Below are 20,697 nucleotides of genomic sequence, written 5' to 3'. Positions count from 1 at the left end.
GTTGAATAGATTAATGGATAATCTGGTTTGTGAAAATGGTCAGTAAGTAGGGAATTGGGTTGAGGCACAGGCTGTATTGCTGGATTAGTTTGCTTCTGAAAGCCCACCCCTGAGAGTTTGCTGATTATTTTTGAGGGGGAATAGAAGAAAGGAACAAAGATTCATGTCAGTTCCCATAATCAAGTTATCGTTTTGTGAAAGCTTGTTTATGTCATGGTTTCTTATTCGTATATCTAGAAGTCTTGCTGAGCCACTAACTTTAGAGTATGGACAAAATATAAAACAGAAGGAGTAAATTTAACAAGAAAATGACAGGACTTGTCTGATGAAAACTGTAACATTTTATCAAAAGACGTAAAGTAATTAAGAATAAAGAACAAGGCGTTCTATGATCCTATGTAGAAAAAAACCTTGGTTATCGTAATAATATTACTCTCTCCCAAATTAAGATATAAACTTGAGGCTGTTGTAATAAGACCTTGTGGCTGATTGTTTCCTTGGCAAACTGGATCAAACAAAGTAGATCATATTGGAAACGTAAATATATGGGAGTTACAAGGAAATTTTAATAGAGAGGTTTGATCTTACCAAACATTCTCATCACTGTAGTGTCCAGTTGGTCTAAAATGGAAAGAATGTTCTCTCTGTAGGACATGACTGAGGGTTCAGAATCACAAGGACATATTCAACGTAAAATAGTAGAAAAAATAGGCCAAGAGAAAATATGTGCCAAAATATGACAAAGTGTTGATATAGTTAATATATTAATGCTTCCTAATGTTGATGAGAAAAAAAGAAAGAAACAAAATAGCAGAATAGAAAACTAAGCAAAAAATGTGAACAGGAGTTCACAGAAGAAAAATGCAAAAAAACCCAATGACTATATGGAAATGTTTTCCACTCTACTGTAGTAATCAGGGTTATAAAATTCAAGATGAATATATGATTTTCTTTAATCTATCACATAGACAAACATTAAAACATAGTATATGTTATAATCTAGCTAAGGTTAAGGTTTAAGGAAATTCATAATCTTTATCACTCCATACGGGAATATGCAATGCTGTAATCTTTGTTTAAAATGATATGTTGCTGTGAATTGGCATGTACAGTGTTCAGTAACCTTTGGTTAGTCATGCTTAGCATATGTAGTATAGAAATGGGTGATCTAGACCATAAGATTTTATGTATATGGATGTTTATTGCAGAATTATCTGGGATAGTAAAAAAGTCGAACAATATTCATTGATGAAGAATTGAAAAAAAGATATATCTTTCATATAAAACTATATCCTTCTTATGTAGTTATTAATAAAAATGAGTTAGAGCTATATATTACACCTTTGAAAAATCCATGAGGATTTTAGAAAGGAAATGTCATAGCATTATATTATCCTGTTTTTAAAAGACAATAATAAATATTTTGTGTTGTTTACAATGTTTATGAACATCTAGAAAAGTGCAGGAGGAAATAAATCAAGCTGTTAACATTGGGTACTGTACATGTGTACAATTAGATGGAGGTAGGCAGAGAATTTAGAGGCTAGGGAAGACAATCCAAAATGGGAGAAAGAACTGGGAGACTGGAATAGATACTGTTGGATTTGGATAATAGGAAATACCACTTGAGCTGAGATAGTGATGTCTGGATAAGCTACGTACAGCAAAAATACATTACTGTAAATAAAATGGCCTCTCCAAATCCTTGATGAGGATTTAATAAAAATCTACCGTGAAGAGTTTTTTCTAATAATCAAAATAGGTCAATTGTCCATTTTTGGATGGCAAAGGTGAGATTCCTTGTGGCTGGTAATGTGAGCAGGCATGAAAGTCTGTCCGGGAAGGTGAGTAGAGCAGCTTGAAGCACCTTCATTAGAGGCTCAGGCATCAGGTCCTGTGCACAGCATCTGCCCATGTGGCAAAATCAACAAGCAGCAAGGTCGCTGGGCTTCCTTGGGGTAGCCTGCTGCAGACAAGCAATTTTTTCCTTCACTGGGGATTTTTGTCATAAACTATTCTTAAGGTTTCCATCATCTCTTTTCCTGAGGTCTAGACTATTATCTGTGGGGCTAAAGCTAAGATAAATGTATTTGAAAAAAAAATTAGCCGAGATGAAAGAAAAGCGACTTTGAAAGTTAGTATCTTTTATGATTTTTAATAATTATGTACATAATATATTTATAAATTTTTTCATTTGAATATTGCTTGCCTGGTCCTCTTTAGGTACTAATGAGAAGTAGCTTTTTTTGACTAAAAATTCTGTTTAAGTTAGAGAATTTCAAGGAAGAAATTTTATGGCATTACTCTTATGTGTTACCCTAGTCCTGTCTCCTTGGACACCAGTTCTGTGGGAGAGAAGTCATTCTTTATCAGAGGAGGCATATAATCTGAGCTAACTGCCAAGTAATAGGTTGCATAATTTATTTACTCATTCATTAAATGTATTGAACACTTTATATATGCAAAGTACAATAAAGGGTAATAAAGAAAGTACACGTATAAAGAAAACTCATTTTGACAGTTTATTGAAATAAAATGTTACTGAGACTAAAAACATAAGTTTTTAGGAAGGCAGTTAACATTGCATAGAAATAAATTCTGGTTTATAACCATAGAATGAGTTTAAGTCATGACAAGCCCTAAGTCATGAAACACGTCCACATGACATGTATGGCATGACTGAGATATTTGTAAACTGAGTCCTAGAGTCCTTGAACCCAGCAGCCATGGATTGCTCAATGAAAAGATGTTCATTGATTTTTTTTTCTTTGTTCTAATTTGCCATCTTGATTGCTTTTTAACTGGTGACATTTACACTTCTATATCAGCAGAAATAGAACCTTGATTTATGTTATACTCTGTGGGTAATTTTCTGTATTTCAGACATATCTGTCTCATTAGTTTCAGATGTAGAAGTTACCAAGTTTTTCTATGGGGCATTAAGAGAGAAGAACCTAATTCCTTTTTCCTCTCCTGTGAGTGTCCTTCACCAGAAGAGGAGGGGAGGATGGAGGTCCGGCATATGATGACTCTGGTCATGTGATTTGGATAAATAACTAAGAGGAATGATTGACAACCATTCGTTACACACAGCAGCCCATAAGGTGGGGTGGCTTAAAGGGGTAAGAATGGTGAAGGGATTCTATTTTAAGGATGGGAGATATCCCTATGATGATGCCAGTGGCCCATAGAAAGATAAATTAATGATGCTCGAGAAGGAGGGAATAATTTCAGGGAGAAAAGTCACTGGGTAGATGAGAGTGAGTGAGATCCAGTGTATCAGTGGAGAGAGTGGCTTTTGGAACAAAGACAGTTCATCTATGAGAATGGGAGAGAGGCAAAGTACATGGTCTCAGGTCCACCAATGGCTTGGCGTTAGAAACTGTGGTATCTCTTCCCCTCTTATCAGATGGACATGGTCAACCTGTTTGAGTTGGACCTATTAGGAGTCTGTGGTGAGCTGGGCTGAGCAGAGGTGGAGGGGGGAGGCATCGGAGGTGAGGGTTGGAAGACAGTGGTTATATGATGGATCTTGGAATTGAAATGGAGTGGAAGTAGGTAAAAGAAAAATTGGTAACGACAGTGCATTCGCAGTGAGTGTGTATCAATAGTGATAGCTTGGGAGCTTTGTGCTTAAAATCCAGAATTTAAAAGTAATATTGTTATTGTTGAGACCTAGGTGTTATGACTCTGGGAGATGATATCAAAATGAGAAAACAGAGAGAAACCTTGTTGACTCTGTGAAAGCTGATGGCGAGTGATGATGATGCCACAACGTTGGTGATGAGCAGTGACAGCTCTTCAGTTGTCCTTGGTGGAGAGGGGGGCTCGCTGTTGCCACATGCCTGTGAGAGGACACTGATGTTGGCTTGTGGGTGGTTTGGGACTAGTCATCCTGATCTTCACCTCTGTGTCTTCATTGTTTTTAACTGTTACGATGTTGGTCTATACTTTTAGACAGGGATTTACATTCTCTCACATTATGTAATCTTTGTCTTTGTATTTTGTCTTAAATCAACATGGTGCTACTTTGCTCTTAAGAAAACCATGACTTTCCTAAAAATATATTTATTTCACAACAGTATTTCTTTCCCTTCAGTTGACCATTGTTTGGTTTGATCATCACATATTTCCAAAGTTGGCATCTAAACAATCTTCTCGTGTAAGCTAGAAAAATTACGGGGCATTTTAAAAGACCTTTAGAACTCATATAGTTTACTGATGTTTATAAATTATTATGGCCCAGATAAATATGCTTTTTTGTAATAATTCTACCAGCAAAGCAAATTTGTTTATTTATTTTTATTTAAATTCAATTAGCCCACATGTAGAACATCATTAATTTCAGATGTAGTGTTCAATAATTCATCAGTTACGTATAACACCTACTGCTCATCACATCATGTGCCCTCCTAGTGCCCATCACCCTATTACTCCATCCCCCCACCCACCTCCCCTCCAGCAACCCTCAGTTTGTTTCTTATGATTAAGAGTCTCTCATAGTTTGTTTCCCTCTGATTTCTTCCCATTCAGTTTTCCCTCCCTTCCCCTATGGTCCTCTGCACTGTTTCTTATATTCCACATATGAGTGAGACCATGTATTTGTCTTTCTCTGATTGACTTATTTCACTCAGCGTAATACCCTCCAGTTCCATCCACATCATTGAAAATGGTAAGTATTCATCCTTTCTGATGGCTGAGTAATATTCCATTGTGTGTGTGTGTGTGTGTGTGTATACATACATATCACATCTTTATCCATTCATCTGTTGATGGACATCTCAGCTCTTTCCATAGTTTGGCTATCGTGGACATTGCTGCTATATAGGTTGAGGTGCATGTGCCTATTCGGATCATTACATTTGTATCTTTGGGGTAAATTCTTAGTAGTGCAATTGCTGAGTTGTAGGGAGCTCTATTTTTAACTTCTTGAGAAACCTCATACTGTGTCCCAGAGTGGCTGTACCAACTTGCCTTCCTACTAACAGTGTAAGAGGGCTCCCCTTTCTCTGCATCCTTTCCAAACTGTGCTGTTTCCTGACTTGTTAATTTTAGCCATTCTTACTGGTGTGAGGTAATATCTTATTGTGGTTTTGATTTGTATTTCCCTGATGCCGTTTGGATGTCTTCTTTGAAGAAATGTCTGTTCATGTCTTCTGCCCATTTCTTTCTTTCTTTTTTTTTTTTTTTTAAGATTTTATTTATTTATTTGAGAGAGAGACAGCCAGCGAGAGAGGGAACACAAGCAGGGGGAGTGGGAGAGGAAGAAGCAGGCTCCCAGTGGAGCAGGGAGCCCGATGTGGGGCTTGATCATGCCCTGAGCTGAAGTTCTGCCCATTTCTTGACTGGATTATTTGTTTTTTGCGTGTTGAGCTTGATAAGTTCTTTATAGATCTTGGATACTAGCTCTTATCTGATAGGTCATTCTTAAATATCTTCTCCCATTCCATAGGCTGCCTTTTAGTATTGTTGGCAGTTTCCTTTGCTGTGCAGAAGCTTTTTCTTGATGAAGTCCCCATAGTTCATTTTTGCTTTTGTTTCCTTTGCCTTTGGAGACATGTGTAGCAAGAAGTTGCCATGGCTGAGTTCGAAGAGGTTGCTGTCTGTGTTGTCCTCTAGGATTTTGATGGATTCCTGTCTCACATTTAGGTATTTCAACAATTATGAGTTTATCTTTGTGTATGGTGTAAGAAAACGGTCCAGTTTCATTCTTCTGCATATGGCTGTCCAGTTTTCCCAGCACCATTTGTTGAAGAGGCTGTACTTTTTCCATTGGATATTCTTTCCTGCTTTGTCAAAGATTAGTTGACCAGAGAGTTGAGGGTCCATTTCTGGGTTTCTCTATTCTGTTCCATTGATCTATGTGTCTGTTTTTGTGCCAGTACCATACTGTCTTGATGATTACAGCTTTGTAATATAGCTTGCAGTCCAGCATTGTGATGCCACCAGCTTTGGTTTTCTTTTTCAACATTCCTCTGGCTATTGGAGGTCTTTTCTGGTTCCATACAAATTTTAGGTTTATTTGTTCTAGCTCTGTGAAAAATGTCAGTGGTATTTTGATAGGGACTGCATTGAATGTGTAGATTGCTCTGTGTAGCATAGACATTTTAACAGTATTTATTCTTCTAATCCATGAGCATGGACAGTTTTTCCATTTCTTTGTGTCTTCCTTAATTTTTTCTCTAAGTGTTCTGTAGTTTTTAGAGTACAGATCCTTTACCTCTTTGGTTAGGTTTATTCCTAGGTATCTTATTACTTTTGGTGCTATTGTAAATGGATTCAATTCCTTAATTTCTCTTTCCTCTGTCTTAGTGTATAGAAATGCAACTAATCTCTGTGCATTGATTTTATATCCTGCCACATTGCTGAATTGCTGTATGAGTTCTAGCAATTTTGGGGTGGTTTGTTCAGGTTTTCTGTTTTCTGTTTCTTCCTGTTTCAGTTTTGGTAGTTTATAAGTTTCTAGGAATGCATCCATTTCTTCAGATTGCCTAATTTGTTGGTATATAGTTGCTCATAATATGTTCTTAAAATTGTTTGCATTTCCTTGGTGATGATTGTGATCTCCCCTATTTCATTCATGATTTTATTAATTTGGGTCCACAAAGTACATTTAATAATGAATGCATTAAATATAAATTTCTAGGTATATAACAGTATATGCAAATGTATCATTTCATTGTATTTATCAGGTAGTGTTTATCAAATGCCAACTACATGCATAGAACTGTGTTTCTCTGGGCGACAGATACACAGATTTGAAGTTTACCTTCAACTATTTAGCAATGAAGTTATAAATAGAAAACAAACTTAAATAAAAAGGTATAAAATATTTTTAAAAATTGTAGATGAAATTAAAAGAAAACTCTCCAGTTACTTTACTTAAAAACTCAAAGTGCTATATATTGATAGAAACATTCCTTAAGTTGTCAGTATTTATAACCCTAGACACTCTGTTGCTACCATAACTTCTCTTGTTCTCTACATTCCACAAGGATTGCAGTCAGGTTCTTGATTTTAGAGGAATTTTTTAGTACCATTATTTAAACTATCAATGATTTCTAGGTAGTAAAATAGAAGTTTTCTTGCTTTTAATCACTTCTGTTATTATACTTAATAGAGGAAAATAGGAGTAAAGGCATTTCTGAGCTCCCACTATGGGCAAAACTACTGCACAGAGTACTTTACATATGTTATATCATATGAAAACGTTAAGAAAGCATTTTAAAAAATTCGTCTTATATAAAATCTAAAGAAATCTTGATGTTTTACATCAACTCATGGTGAAGATAGTGTACATTTATTTTTATGTAGCTTCTACAAAATTTATAATGTTTAAATTCCATTAGCTCTGTATAAAAATAATATGATTGGAAAGGAGCACATTATAAAATGCTCCTTTAATTAGTCTTCTTCCAGGGTAACATATCATTGCCATATCTTTCAGCATTATTAGTGTTACTGTAATGTGCAACAATAGTTTCTGATAACACAATGTGGAAAATGACCTATAACTATTAATCACTTTCCAAACTATGTCTTGGAAAAGCATTTCATGAAAGTAATGACAAAATTATCAGCCATGAAAAAGAGGAAATTAAAACACCTTTAGGAAAGGTCAAGAAGATAGGGAAGGATTATCTTCAAAGACTAGTGAACTTTATATTCATTTAGTCAGAGAAAAAAGAATTATATTTATCATAGTGCCACAAGTTGAACTCTTTCCATATATTAAAATTAAAATGAGAATTGCTTGTTTGATGATTTTTAATATATTTCTTGACATAAATCCTTGAATTTATTTTTTTTTTCATGAAAAAAAGCACATATTTTTCCCTTGCTTTCATTGTGAGAACATGTGGGAACTGTGGTGGCCTTTTTCAAGAGGTGGCCTGAGGTATAAAGGTGCAAGCTAGGAGTCTGTGGAACTGGGTCCTGGTAGAAGGTGTGATTTAGAACAAGAAAGGGCAGATCTTGGAGTCCACAAGAATCAGAAAGCCTTGTAGATATCCCATACACTGACAGGGTGCTGATAGACTGACCAAACTGGGTGTTTAGACTTGCAACAAGGCAAAGAAAGAAATCAAGTGGTGTCTGTAGAACCATGGCGCTCCAAGTAGGAAAGATAGGGAATGGTCAGGAGGCAGCAGACTGACTGAACCCGCTGGGTTTGAAGCTGGTCTGTTTCTTTGTGTGTTCTGAATCTTTCGTACCACAAAAGTGATGGCTGAAGCTAGAAATAGAGGAGAAACAAGGGTTCTAAACCACTCGTGCAAGATCTTGGAATTAGTGCTAGGAGTTGTAGTGATGAGCGAAGAATACTGGAAGTGTGGATGGATCATCTCCCCCCCTTCCACCCCCCCCCCCGTGCTTCTTCATGTGTGTTCTGTTCTTGCCTGTAAGTTATTTTGAATTTTTTCCTAAAACTTAATTTTCCCTTAAAATTTGACTTTGTAACTCTTCTCAAGATACATGTATACGTATCCACCTTTTTAATCACCCCATACTCTGTTCCAAGAATTAATTCACTTGGATGCTGTCTGTTCTCTTCCCTTTGAAGCTGTTAGGAGTTGGGTTTTTTAGGGACTGGAGGCTATGATGAGAAAAATGGACTTAGCTTTTATATGCTGAATTAGGAGATAAGCTTTTAATATGTGGGGTTTTGTAACATGACATTAGAGTCCATTTCTAATGCATCTTTTATATTCAGCATTAGAATTCATTGCTAAATATTCATATATGAAATCAATTTATTTTAAATATTATATTAAACATTAATATTATGTTATTAAATATTATACATGATATTAAATGTTGTTATTCTTTTGAATATATTTTAAAAATTTCTGTGAATTTTCCAGTACAAAGTAATTCATACACATTGTGAAAAGGTTTAAAAACTCAGTAAGGAGTGAAGATAAAAATTTTATTTGAGGGGCGCCTGGGTGGCTCAGTCGTTAAGCCCCTGCCTTCGGCCCAGGGCGTGATCCCAGGGTACTGGGATCGAGCCCCACATACGGCTCCCTGCTCCGCTGGGAGCCTGCTTCTTCCTCTCCCACTCCCCCTGCTGGTGTTCCCTCTCTCGCTGGCTGTCTCTCTCTCTCTCAAATGAATAAATAAAATCTTTAAAAAATTATGAAAAAAATTTTAATTGAGAATAGTATGGCAGCTAGAGGTTGTTGCAAATATTTGGGAAGAGTTCCTTCTAAGATTTTTGTATGAATACATAATTATTTGTACAAAATTTTTATTTTCCTTTATAAATATTTTGTAGTTCTTTTATACTTAATACTCTATCAAGAGTATTTTTTCATATCACTGTTATATAAAAACCTTTCTCTAATGGCTATATAAGTAGATACACTGGGAGTTATTTAGTATTATAATTTTATTGAACTTTTGCATCTTTGTCGATCTCTTAGGTTGATTGAATTTTCTCAGAATGAAACATAAATGACATGTCATACTTCCCTGTACATAAATCATTGGGTCTACTTTGACAGATGTTGCCTGGAGCGAAGTTTTGAGAAGGAATTTAAAGACCCTTACAAACTCACTGGGAAAATATGTCATAATTAGTTACTGTTAAGAGCCACAGGCAGGACATATGAAGTAGGAGCTCCAGGGGTATAATAGTCCACACCCTTGCACAGGGTTTGCACAGAGTAGGAAATTGACAAGTAGAATATCCTAGAGGGTATAAATGGGGGAAACATGTTCAGTATTCAAAACAATTAAACCGAATATGGTAGAGATAGTGAAGATAACATATGAAATATGATAGGACAGAGGTAACATTATTAAATAGTATCTCAAAAGAACAGAAATGGTTTTAAAAGTGTTAGATATTAAATTTCTTTAAAATGTACATATTTTTATAAAATATACATGACCTATTTCTATAAACTATGTAAAACTTATTTCATCAGATATACAATTAAAAAATGACTATGTATCTAGTAATTATTTTCTTCAATATCTTTGGTTTATGACCAAAGAAACTCAACCTTTAAAAAAATATTTAGTTTACTTACCTAAAGCCATATAAGAAATTGCCATGGAAGTGAAATGAGAAAATGAGCTTGTTTTATTCTGAATCCAGTGCTCTTTTCACTAAACTACACTCTCTCATAATTTAGGTATAATAATAGGCTTCAGTATATTGTCTAATATATTTCCCAAGAGAAACATTTCTCTATGAACAAGGTTTGCTGAGACCAAGTTAAATGATGCCCCTGCCTGTGTAGCTCTTTATTTAACTAGGAAAAGAGAGGCAGATAAGTTCATACCAAATTGATCTTCAATTTAATTTTGAAATCTGAAGGAATCATTAATGAGACTTTGAACAAAAAGAATTCTAGGAACTTACACAGCTCATTGATAGTTGATGTCTGTAGAATAAATGTGGGAGGAAAGCGGCACTGTGAGCCGACTGCCACAACATTGTTTTCATTGGATGTTCTGTTTCCGAGAGTCGTTGGTGTGGCTGGAAGTTCTCTCCAGCATGCATCAGCGACACAGGTAAACAAGCCCGCAACAGCCCATGGATCATGTTCAAGCTGCGGTCACTCACAGCAGTCATTAAAGTTATGTTCCAGTTCATGTCCCGGCCTCTCAATGAGCTGGTGCTATGGCCTGCTGCCGTAAAAAAAAAAAAAAAATGTCAAGACCAGCATCTTCCTCTTTGACTAATGTCAAGTTCTGACTTTCCATTCTGCTCAGGGGCTCCAGAAGTAGCTGGACCACTTATAGTTACTAGGAGACAGAAGGACTCAATATTAACAAGACCGAAACAAAAGTCCCTTTGACAGGTCATCCTGAGCATTTAGTAGCCAATACTAAGTGGCTGCATTCACCCCCTCAATAGATTTAGTTATCTAATGGGGTGCATTTTGCAGCTCTGCATCCCGGAAGTTCTGCTAGATGAAGAAGTTATGTTCAAAACTGAAACTTAGAATTATGTAAAATTCAATCCAAGATTCTTTCATAATTGTAGGCCAGTCTGTTCTATTTTGGGAAGTAGAACTCTGAGGTGTCAACCAAGGGTGTCTAACTTTTTTGAGTTGATTCAGAGCTTTTAGAGTTCCCTTGGAGCCCTATAGGTTAACACTCATACCCACCACCTCTACCTGGATGAAATATCAGCTTCGTACTGAGCCCACCCATTAGCTAATAGAGACACTTTTAAAAAATGATTCCACATACTCCAAATACTTGTCAGAGACCTGCAGTTACCTGCTATAGACTTCCTGTCAAAAGCTAGAGGCAATTTATTCTTAAAATTAATAATCTAGAGTGTAAATTCTTTCTACTTTGGGAACTCTGCCCGTATCAGGAACAGCATCTCAGCCCTCCCTGGGAATGCCTTCCAAAAACATTTGGCTTTAATAACACTGCAGTAATGTGATGACTCTGCCTTTATGGAGACCCAAGATAAGAAATTAGCGTCCTGGGAGCTTTTCTGGACTGTGTGGAAAGCTGATACTGGAAACCCTTCCCACGCTGTTGTCACTTGATTTAATGTAAATGAAATACTTTAGTACTACATGCATGCTCCTACTATCATAATAATGATGATAATAATGACAGTAATAATTACTAAAAATTATAGTTCTTTTTCTGAAAAACATCTAATTAATTAATTTATCGAATAGGCTTGTGGCTGGGTCCCCCGTCCTTACTGTTGCATTGCTGGCCCCCAGAACAGTGCCAGACATAGAGGAGGAGTTCAAAGCATTTGTGTTGAGGGGACGAGTTCACTAATGAACTTAATTGTGTTTTTCTGTTCTGTTTCAGCTGAAAAGCGAATGCTTTGCTTAATCGTCATAAAAGGCTTTAGTTGTGTGGTACAAAGGTCTCATCTCCAATGCTGCATTGATCATAGTCCTTTTACCGTTATTTTCATGGTCATGTGGGATCTGTGTCTTCCCCTTGAGCTACCTGCATATCATTTCAGAATTAGCCATTTACTTTGTTGAATCCCAGGTTCCCAAACTGCAATTTCCTCTAAAAACAACCCAAATTGAGACTCATTAGATCAAGCGGAATGTCATATATTCAGTTGAAGATGAGGGATATTAACTTAAACATATCCTTCATTAATAAAATGTACAGATGTCGTTTTTTCTTGAGCTAGAGTGTGTACCTTACTTTAGCCAAGGACAAAACAAAACACTCCCTATTAGTACATGAATCTGCATGTCCACCTACAAAAACACAAATATCCAATTTCTTTTGCTTATGTGCAGCTAGCCCAAATTTAATCATTTAAAAAAAAATTTCATTTCCTCTAATGATTTTTTTTCAATGATTTTTAATTGTTCTTTGAAAACATACTTTTCCCAAGTTTCAAGCAGTTCGACTGTGCTTATTATTATTTGCTTATCTTGTTTTCCTTTGTGTTTGGGAGGTTTTCCACATGTTTGTAGTTGGTGAAACTTTTAATATTGTAATATTAAAAATCTAATTATGATGGATTTTGAAGTTTTCCTGTAGTTGCTTTTCATTTGTATGTTTGTTTAATGGTGGTGTGCCATATGTGTTTTATATTTGTGTGGTGGTTTTTGCTGTTGTTGGCTTTTTTTTACATTTTAGCGTAAGATAGATCTTGAGCATATTTATGTGGAAGTTTCTGGAGACATGGAGAGCTTACTTCTCCATGACTGTATAAAACAATAATTCCAGCCTTATCTACAGGTTATAGGAAATAGAGTGTTCCTATAAAAATGTAAGGATTTCTGTTGAATAATTATAAGTGCTATTGTAGCAAATCCTGTAATATGTCCCCCAGCTCATTTGAGGGAGTCCACCTGAGCTGGGGTGGGGTGAGAACAAAGGGAGAGGGAGGGGGAGGAATCTCAGGCAGACTGTGCTCTGAGTGTAGAGCCCCATGCAGGGCTTGATCCCAGGACACCAAGATCCAGGCCTGAGCTGAAATTAAGCATCTGTCTCAGCCGACTGAGCCACCAGGCACCCCTAAGCAAGTTATTTTTGTTAGAAATGTGGACCCAGTATAAACATTGCTGCTTGGTGGATTGGAACAGGTGAATTTTGGCAATATGTTTACCCTAATAGTCACTGTGGCAGGTTATTTATTTTTTTAAGATTTATTTATTTGAGAGAGAGAAAGAGAGAGAATGGGACAGAGGGGCAGACGGAGAGGGAGAGAATCCTCAAGCGGACTCCCCTCTGAGCATGGAGCCAGACATGGGGCTCAATCCCAGGACCCTGAGATCATGACCTGAGCTGAAATCAAGAGTCGGATGCTTATCCAACTGAGCCGCCCAGGCGCCCCTGTGGAGATTGCTTTGTTGAAAAGTGGCTACAGCGTTATTTCCTATCTCCTGACCTTCTTTGTTCTGATGTGAGTGGGACACTTCCCTGTTAATAGGTGGGTTCTGTAACTCCCTCTCCCTCACTTTAGGGAGTGACTGTGGGCGAGTGACACCATATGACTTTTGAGACTTAGGCATGACAGGCAGTGTATCTTCTCTTTGGTTCTCTTGCCGTACTCATTCTTAGAAACCAGCCACACGAAGTAAAAGTGGAGAGACGCTCAGTCCATGGGCACCATCTGAACTCCCAGCTGACGCCAGTATCAACTTGCCAGTTGAGCCATTGGTGGTCCCCAGTCAAGTGGCCCCAAATGATGCCATATAGGACAAAGACAGTTGGTTCCCACTGATGATTGGAGATTGATGACCAAGATAAATATTGTTGTAGTTCTAAGCTGGTAAGTTTCCAAGTGGTTTGCTACACAGCAGTGGGTAACTGACTCATGCTTATAAAAACTCAGTTGTCTTAGACCATTTCTGTACCTTAATCTACTTCTAAGTCTTGTGATTCTATACATCCTGAAGTTACTCTTACAAAATCAGCTTATTGAAATATAATTCATGTGCCATACACTTCACTCATTTCAGTGGTTTTCAGTATATTTATTCAGAGTTGTGCAACCATGTGCACAACCTAATTTTGATACACTTTTTTCCCCTCAGAAAGAAATCCTGCACCCTTTCACAGTCGTTCCCCATATCCCCCAAACCTCACAGCCCTGGGAGACAACTAATCTACTTTCTATCTCTATAGATTTTTCTATTCTGGCCATTTCATATAAACAAAATCGTAAGTGTGTATGGTGTTTTGTGAATGACTTTTTTCACTTATCATGTTTCAAGTTTCATCCATGTTGCAGTATACATCATTTCATTCCTTTTTATTTCCAAATGATATACCATTGTATGGATGTATCTCATTTCATTTATCTATTCCTCTGTTGGTGGCCTTTGAGGTTGTTTCTGCTTTTTGGTTATTGAGAATAATGTTGTTATGACTAGTTGTATTTATTTTTGCATGTTTGTATTTCTCTTGGGTAAACACCTAGGAATGGAAATGCTAGGTCATATGATGACTCCAGGCTCAGCATTCTTAGGAACTGCCAAACTATTTTGCAAAGAGTCTGCACCTCTTAGGGTTACAGTGTCTTCACATTCTTGTTCTTGTATGTCTTTTTTACTCTAGTCATCCTCATGGGCTCAGGTAACTTTTTGAAATGAACTGCTAGGACTAATGACACATGCCAAAACATTCTGTAGCAGATAGAGAATAAATTTCAAAATATTTGAATATTATATTTAAAAATACTTAGCAGTGTGTTTATGCAATAGACAAAATAATCTCCTAAACACAAGTTGTCATAAGCCCCACCATTCCTGGGATAGCATACCAAGACCTGTGAAGAGTCTAGAAGCCAAGTTGTGTGAGTGTCAGGTAGAAGAGCCATTGATGTTTGGTTTGTGGACTGTGGTGGTAGGGTAGGATGGGAAGGAGGATGGGAAGACTTGCCTTGAAATATTTGTTATGGAGAAGGAGAAAACTTCTATTAGGTATTATTCAACTGAGAAGAGAATGGTATAAAGGATCAAAATTTGGGGGTGGCAGCTTTCAGTTTTGTGTCAGAAATGATTCTTAGTTGCAAACTTAGGCAACTTTAAGCTGAAAAGGGATAACTCAATGATTTAAGTAACTAAAATATTTGGAAGGTCCAAAGCGTCAGGCTTGGGGTTCCTATTGCTAAGGTTAATGACCAGTTTTGTTGTAAGACTACCTTGGGGATGGGTTCAAAAGGTGGACGTTTTCAAACATGGAAGAAATGTTCTCAGTGATGCTGGCACATGACAAATTTTGGAAAGTACCAAAAAGTATAAATAATTACTTCTTTCTGTCTCCAGGAAATTCAATAACAATGATCAGTGGTAGACCTTTTGACCAGTGGGTGGCAGCACAGAAATGTACCATGGCTGTGTATAAATGGACTGGTATCTCATGCCTGCAGCCTTGGCTGGGACTGGGGGGACTTTTTCTGCCAGCTTCCTTCATTGCCTTTACATAGGATGCCCTAAATATATTATTCTTTTTCTGACTAGGATATGAAACTGAGATATGGCAATCCTAGGATACTAGCATATGAAAAAGTTGGAAAGGCTATGTACTGTTAACATTACCTAACAACAATAAAAAAATAAATAAATATCAGAGCTGCCCCAAAATTCAAAGAAAGAAATAGTGAATTTTTAGTCATTAGAATTAAGGAGAATCTGAATGAATATCTGTCAGGGTCTCACATTGGATAAAATGTTTAACTAGATGAACTCAGGTCTCCTCCAGATATTAAATATCTTTGAAGTTTGGTGTTCAACTTGTTAGTAAATAAAATCTATTATTAATATTCCATCACTAAAGATAAATATTGCAAATTATTTTTTTAAATATTGGCATAGTTTAAATACATGCAGATTTTTTATTCCTACCGAGAGTCCTTTCTCAGTTGTCTGAGATGTTAATAGTTTCTAAGTATTTGGTGTCTGTCAACGGACTATTATTATGAGCATTAGAAACTATTGCCTTCATAATGAGTCCAGTTAAAGACTGGAGCGAAGATATTTGATGAACCTTTGATAATTTGGGGAAAAGGCAGTAGGCATTACCAGACTGAAAATGTTTCTTCCAGTTTCAAGGACAAGTTAAATTTTCAGAGCTTCTGCCATGGCCCAAGGTAAACTAGTAGTGGCTCCTGAAGGTAAAGTGGGTCATCTTGTTTTAAGCATTTATTCATAAGTGGATATGGAATTTGGGCCAATATTTGGTATGATGGGGAAAGTGATGTTTGGCATCAGTAGATTTGATTCAAATTCCTCTAGCATTTTCTTATTGAATACCCTCAGTTAAGGTATATAATATCTCTCCAAAACTAAGGTTGATTATCTACTAAAATGAAGAGAGTTATATCCCAAAGTTATGATGGAATGTATGCAAATTATAACACAAATGATACAAATATGTTAGTTAATAAATTTATCATCCCATGGATATCTATGCTCCTTACTTAGTTTATATTAGCCTGGTGACTTGTTCTTCACCAGTCTTTCTTTGACAATTAAATATATATGCAATCTCAAACTTTGAATGAATTCATGAAACCCATAAGTAAATTTGGGATTTTCTGTGGTTATTTATGAACTTGTCAGAGAAGACGATACTTGGCTGAGGAAAAACAATAACAAATAAGCCTTTAGAGTTTTACTTATTATCAGATTATTACATGTGATGTTGTATAAATGTAATGCTGAAGAGAGTGTGAGAGGTTTTTTGCAGCTCCTGATTACACTTAATTATGTTAAATCTTAACTTTTAGGAGACTATATATAGATCATTTTTCTCTGTCACTTTTCGTCATAATTAAACTCTTTATAAAGCAATAAAAAACAAATTGGTCTAGAACTCTTGAAAATCAGGTCATTTGTATTTCCGTGTTTTAAAATCTTCTGAAACCACAGGCATGCAGGCATGGCCCGGCACAGGTCAATGTCTGATATCAAGGAGTCTGGGTTAAATCAAAGAAAGCAAGCTGTGTTTCTCATCTTGGTCTGCTCCTGAGTCAATTGTTGTAATTGAGAGAAGAGAGAGGTCTTTCGTGTAGAAGTAGAAGCTTAGGGCCAAAGATTACTTAGAAGAACATTAGGCCCCAGGGTTCGCATAAATCTTGGGACAGTTGGGATTCTCACAAAATGAAATAGGAGACTCCCGGTAGTCCTAATTAAAATTCAAGGACATTAGCCACTGTTTGAATTATGTTATGAAGAGTGCTTCTGTGTCCCTTTGATGTATCCTCCTTTTGTATACTATAGGAAGGGCCTTCCATAATGCCTGGAATATGGAAGCTACTTTTTGTGCAGTGGTTATTTTAAAAATGAAATTATTTTGTCAATTAATCATATGACTAACAGTAGTAATAAATTTCATTCTTAACCATGAAAGTTGATTTGCTTGTATAAAATCCGTTCCAGGAGTTCTGATGTTTTATTGCTATCAGACTATTTTATGTAAGTGAAAGGAACCCACCCATTTTATTCAAATATTTGGAATATTTAAAAAAGTGTTAATAGTTAATGAAATTTACTTTATGCGTTTTCAAAAAATCTCTATTTGTTAACAAAACTCATACTATTAAGACTCTAGTACTTTCCAATTTCATAACTGGTGGTGATTTAACTTTAAGTTGAATGAATGAATGAATGGTTAAATAAATAACAATGGTTAGGGTTGTATGTAGAGAGAAAATAATAAGATGAAGTTTAATATATTTAGATAGAGTAAAAATTGCAAGCTCATGATGTGAATATTTCAGTAGCAATAATCCCTCACATTTAATTATAAAATACTTTAACCCAAGTAAATTATCTTCTTTATTCATACTAATGTGATATGTCTGGGTATTTGCTTGAATTTTACCTTTTTATACTGTGTACATAAAGGAATGAGTGAGAAATTGCATTTTCACCTTGTTAACTTTCCTCATTTATGATTCCATTATTTAAACTAATTAGCTATGTGCATGACTAAATTGCTATTCTTTTTGTTGCTTAGAATTTACATTTTTTTAAGCATTATGACTTTATAATGGTGCAGTGTCACTTCAGGCCTGGGATAAAGGAATCTAGAAGTATACTACAGGAGATGAGACACCTTGGGGGTCCTGCTAGGCTCACTCTAAGCCCCCACTGTGTGTACAGTCCCAGATACCTAATGTTTGTGCTGTCCACGGAGGATTGATGGCTTTGGAGTGGTGACTTGAATGGATGTGTACACATCAGCACATTTCCCCGGGTCTTTTTGTCCTAGCAATACATATTGAGTAGAGTCTGATGGTCTAACAGGAAATTTGCATAATTGGTGGCCTTGTTTTCTGACCCGTGAAGAAAGAAAGCCAGAATGCTTGGTTCAATTTCTTGAAAAATTCAGTGAGATATTTCAGGGTCATTCCAATAAATCACTTTTTTTTTTTTTTTTTTTTTTTTGTCATTGTTGCTTGCATAAACTCATTCTCTTTGAGTTTCTGTCACTTACAACCCAATGAATCCTGGCTAAATCATGTATTTGGGAATTGATGGGTAAACTTTTTAAAGGCAGGCTCATAGTTTTTTGTTTTTTGTTTTCACTATCATGCCATATATAACATGGTTTTAAAAGACTATTTATGAGTTGAAGCATTCCAGAATGTTGACTTCTGGCAAGACCTCTAAGAACTGAATTCCTAGTAAAAAGCAGAGTAGAGAAATCTACTCTCCACATGCAGCTGTGATTTGGACAACCCTCTTTAGTTGGTCAAAGGACATTTTCCTTAGGTGAAAAGACAGGATCGATCAACAGGAGAGTTCTTGAATTAGCTATTTAAGTCAGCTACTTGTGAATACTTGGGAAAAAAAAAAAAGTCATCACAAGGAGCCAGTCAAGGTTCACTTGCAGTAAAGCTTCCAGTATGCCTTGTTTTTAATTTTTCTTTTTTTGAAAAAGTAGATTGCCATAGAGAGAAGAGCAGTGACAGTCTGAAGATGTATTGCTTCATGATGTCAATAAAGCCTTCGGCAGTCTCTTGTGCTATTCTTATGTAAAATGAGGAAAGGAGGAGTCTGTGCATAATAATAAACTGTTAGAGAGTTTTGGATGTTAAATTGGGCCCTTTCTTTTTGTTTAAAAAGAAAAAAATCAGTCTGCCTGGACTTAACAGCAGTGGAGGGAAATTCAGTTAAGACAGAAATTCTGTCTCCCCAAAGCTTAAGATACCTTATTTTTACATGGCTACTGTTCTTGCTCCTACTTGTGATAATGGTAATAGTAATAGCTAAGACTTACATGCCATGATTAATACTAGTGAGTTTTTATTCTTTATCTTCTCGAATCCTTGCAATTTACATGTGAGGAAGATTATATTTTCCACATGTTAAGAGGAAGATGAGACCATGAGTGATTTTGAAACTTGCTCAGGGTCTGTTATATTTCAAAGAGGGATTCGAACTGAATTGCCTTGCCTTTGAAGCAGGTTCATTTGCATACTGCCCTATAAATGTACATAAATGAAGTAGGTGATCAAGGCAACAATGTTATGCTTTGTCATTTGCCTGAGTAAGGTATTAGAGAATCCGAAAGAGAGAAATTCAGGCAAGGATCTTTAGAAAAATTCAGGGGTTTTCATTAAAAACTGTCATTATTCTAGGAAGATAAAAACATTTAGAGACTTGTTGACGCATTTGTTTCTTTGTCTGGAAGATTGATTCCAGTCAGTTTTTGCTGGGGTTTCAAACCTTTTTCATATTGTGTCAATTTTAGCTCCACAAAGGACACTCCTCCAGTCAAATCCATTCACTTTGTTTTCGGATACAGTCACAAGAAAAATCTTTCAAGTTCTCCTTAAAAATAAATTAAGCCATCACTCACAGCAAACATGACCTCCCCACATAAGGAAGTTAAATACAGAGGGTAATTTACAATTAAGCTAATATTTAACTTGCTGTCAGAGCTATAGCCTTTTTACAGATTGAAGTATTTGAGTGGGTGTAGCTCAGAATCCCCACGGTGCCCCTGGGTCTCCTCTGCCCTGCCTCCAGGAGAGCAGGTGGAGATGGCAAGGTTCAGTGTTAATGATTGAGTTCATTAAACCATTTATTTCAGTCATAAAACCCATCCAAATTTGCTTGTAATTCGTACCCTAAGAAAGATGTGGAACCGTACCTCTATGTTAAATTGTATTTCTCCCCATGGAAATGGAGCTGATTTTTAAATACTCCAATGATACTGAGGTGGTTGGTATAGAAGCCTCATCTTCCCAATGGAAGTAGTAAGAGATGAACTGCTTCATGTATGTGCACGTTTGTATTTCTTACGCATTGAGACATGAAATATCTCCCCAAAGAATAAATAATTTGAAAGCCAACTTTTCCAGTAAACAGTAGTAATAATAATAACAACAAATGGCGTTGGTGAAATTGTTCATTCTAATTCATTTCTCTCATCCTAAAATAAGAAAATAAAGTACTAACTATGTTTACTCTTTCTGTCTGGTCACAGCCAATATTATTTTTCAGAGAAAGACAAAAATATCTGAAGTTCTCATTTGTCTCTTCTGTCCAATTAGCAACACTATGTACACACTATTTTTGTAACAAATGGGATAATCACTTTATTTATCTTCAGTATGATTCCTAGGCTCATATAGAAGAATTTATTATCCAGAAATAACCCTACTTTCATATGCTCCTGTTCACTACCATTTCCCCAGTTTCCCCATATAATTAATAAAAAAAATGATCTTATACAAACTTTCCTTCTCAAACTAGTATTTTTTTAAGCCTGTTTTATTTT

The 20,697-nt window shown here is 36.2% G+C and overlaps 1 protein-coding gene across 1 annotated transcript in view; it reads left to right on the top strand.

Moving 5' to 3' along the window:
• CTNND2 (catenin delta 2) overlaps positions 1-20,697 on the top strand; it is an 885,151-nt gene that overhangs the window by 147,714 nt on the left and 716,740 nt on the right. The window lies entirely within an intron of this gene.

This window comes from Ursus arctos, unplaced genomic scaffold (genome assembly GCF_023065955.2).
Source record: "Ursus arctos isolate Adak ecotype North America unplaced genomic scaffold, UrsArc2.0 scaffold_15, whole genome shotgun sequence".
NCBI classification, from domain to species: domain Eukaryota; kingdom Metazoa; phylum Chordata; class Mammalia; order Carnivora; family Ursidae; genus Ursus; species Ursus arctos.
This window is presented reverse-complemented; position numbering and strand designations above follow the sequence as displayed.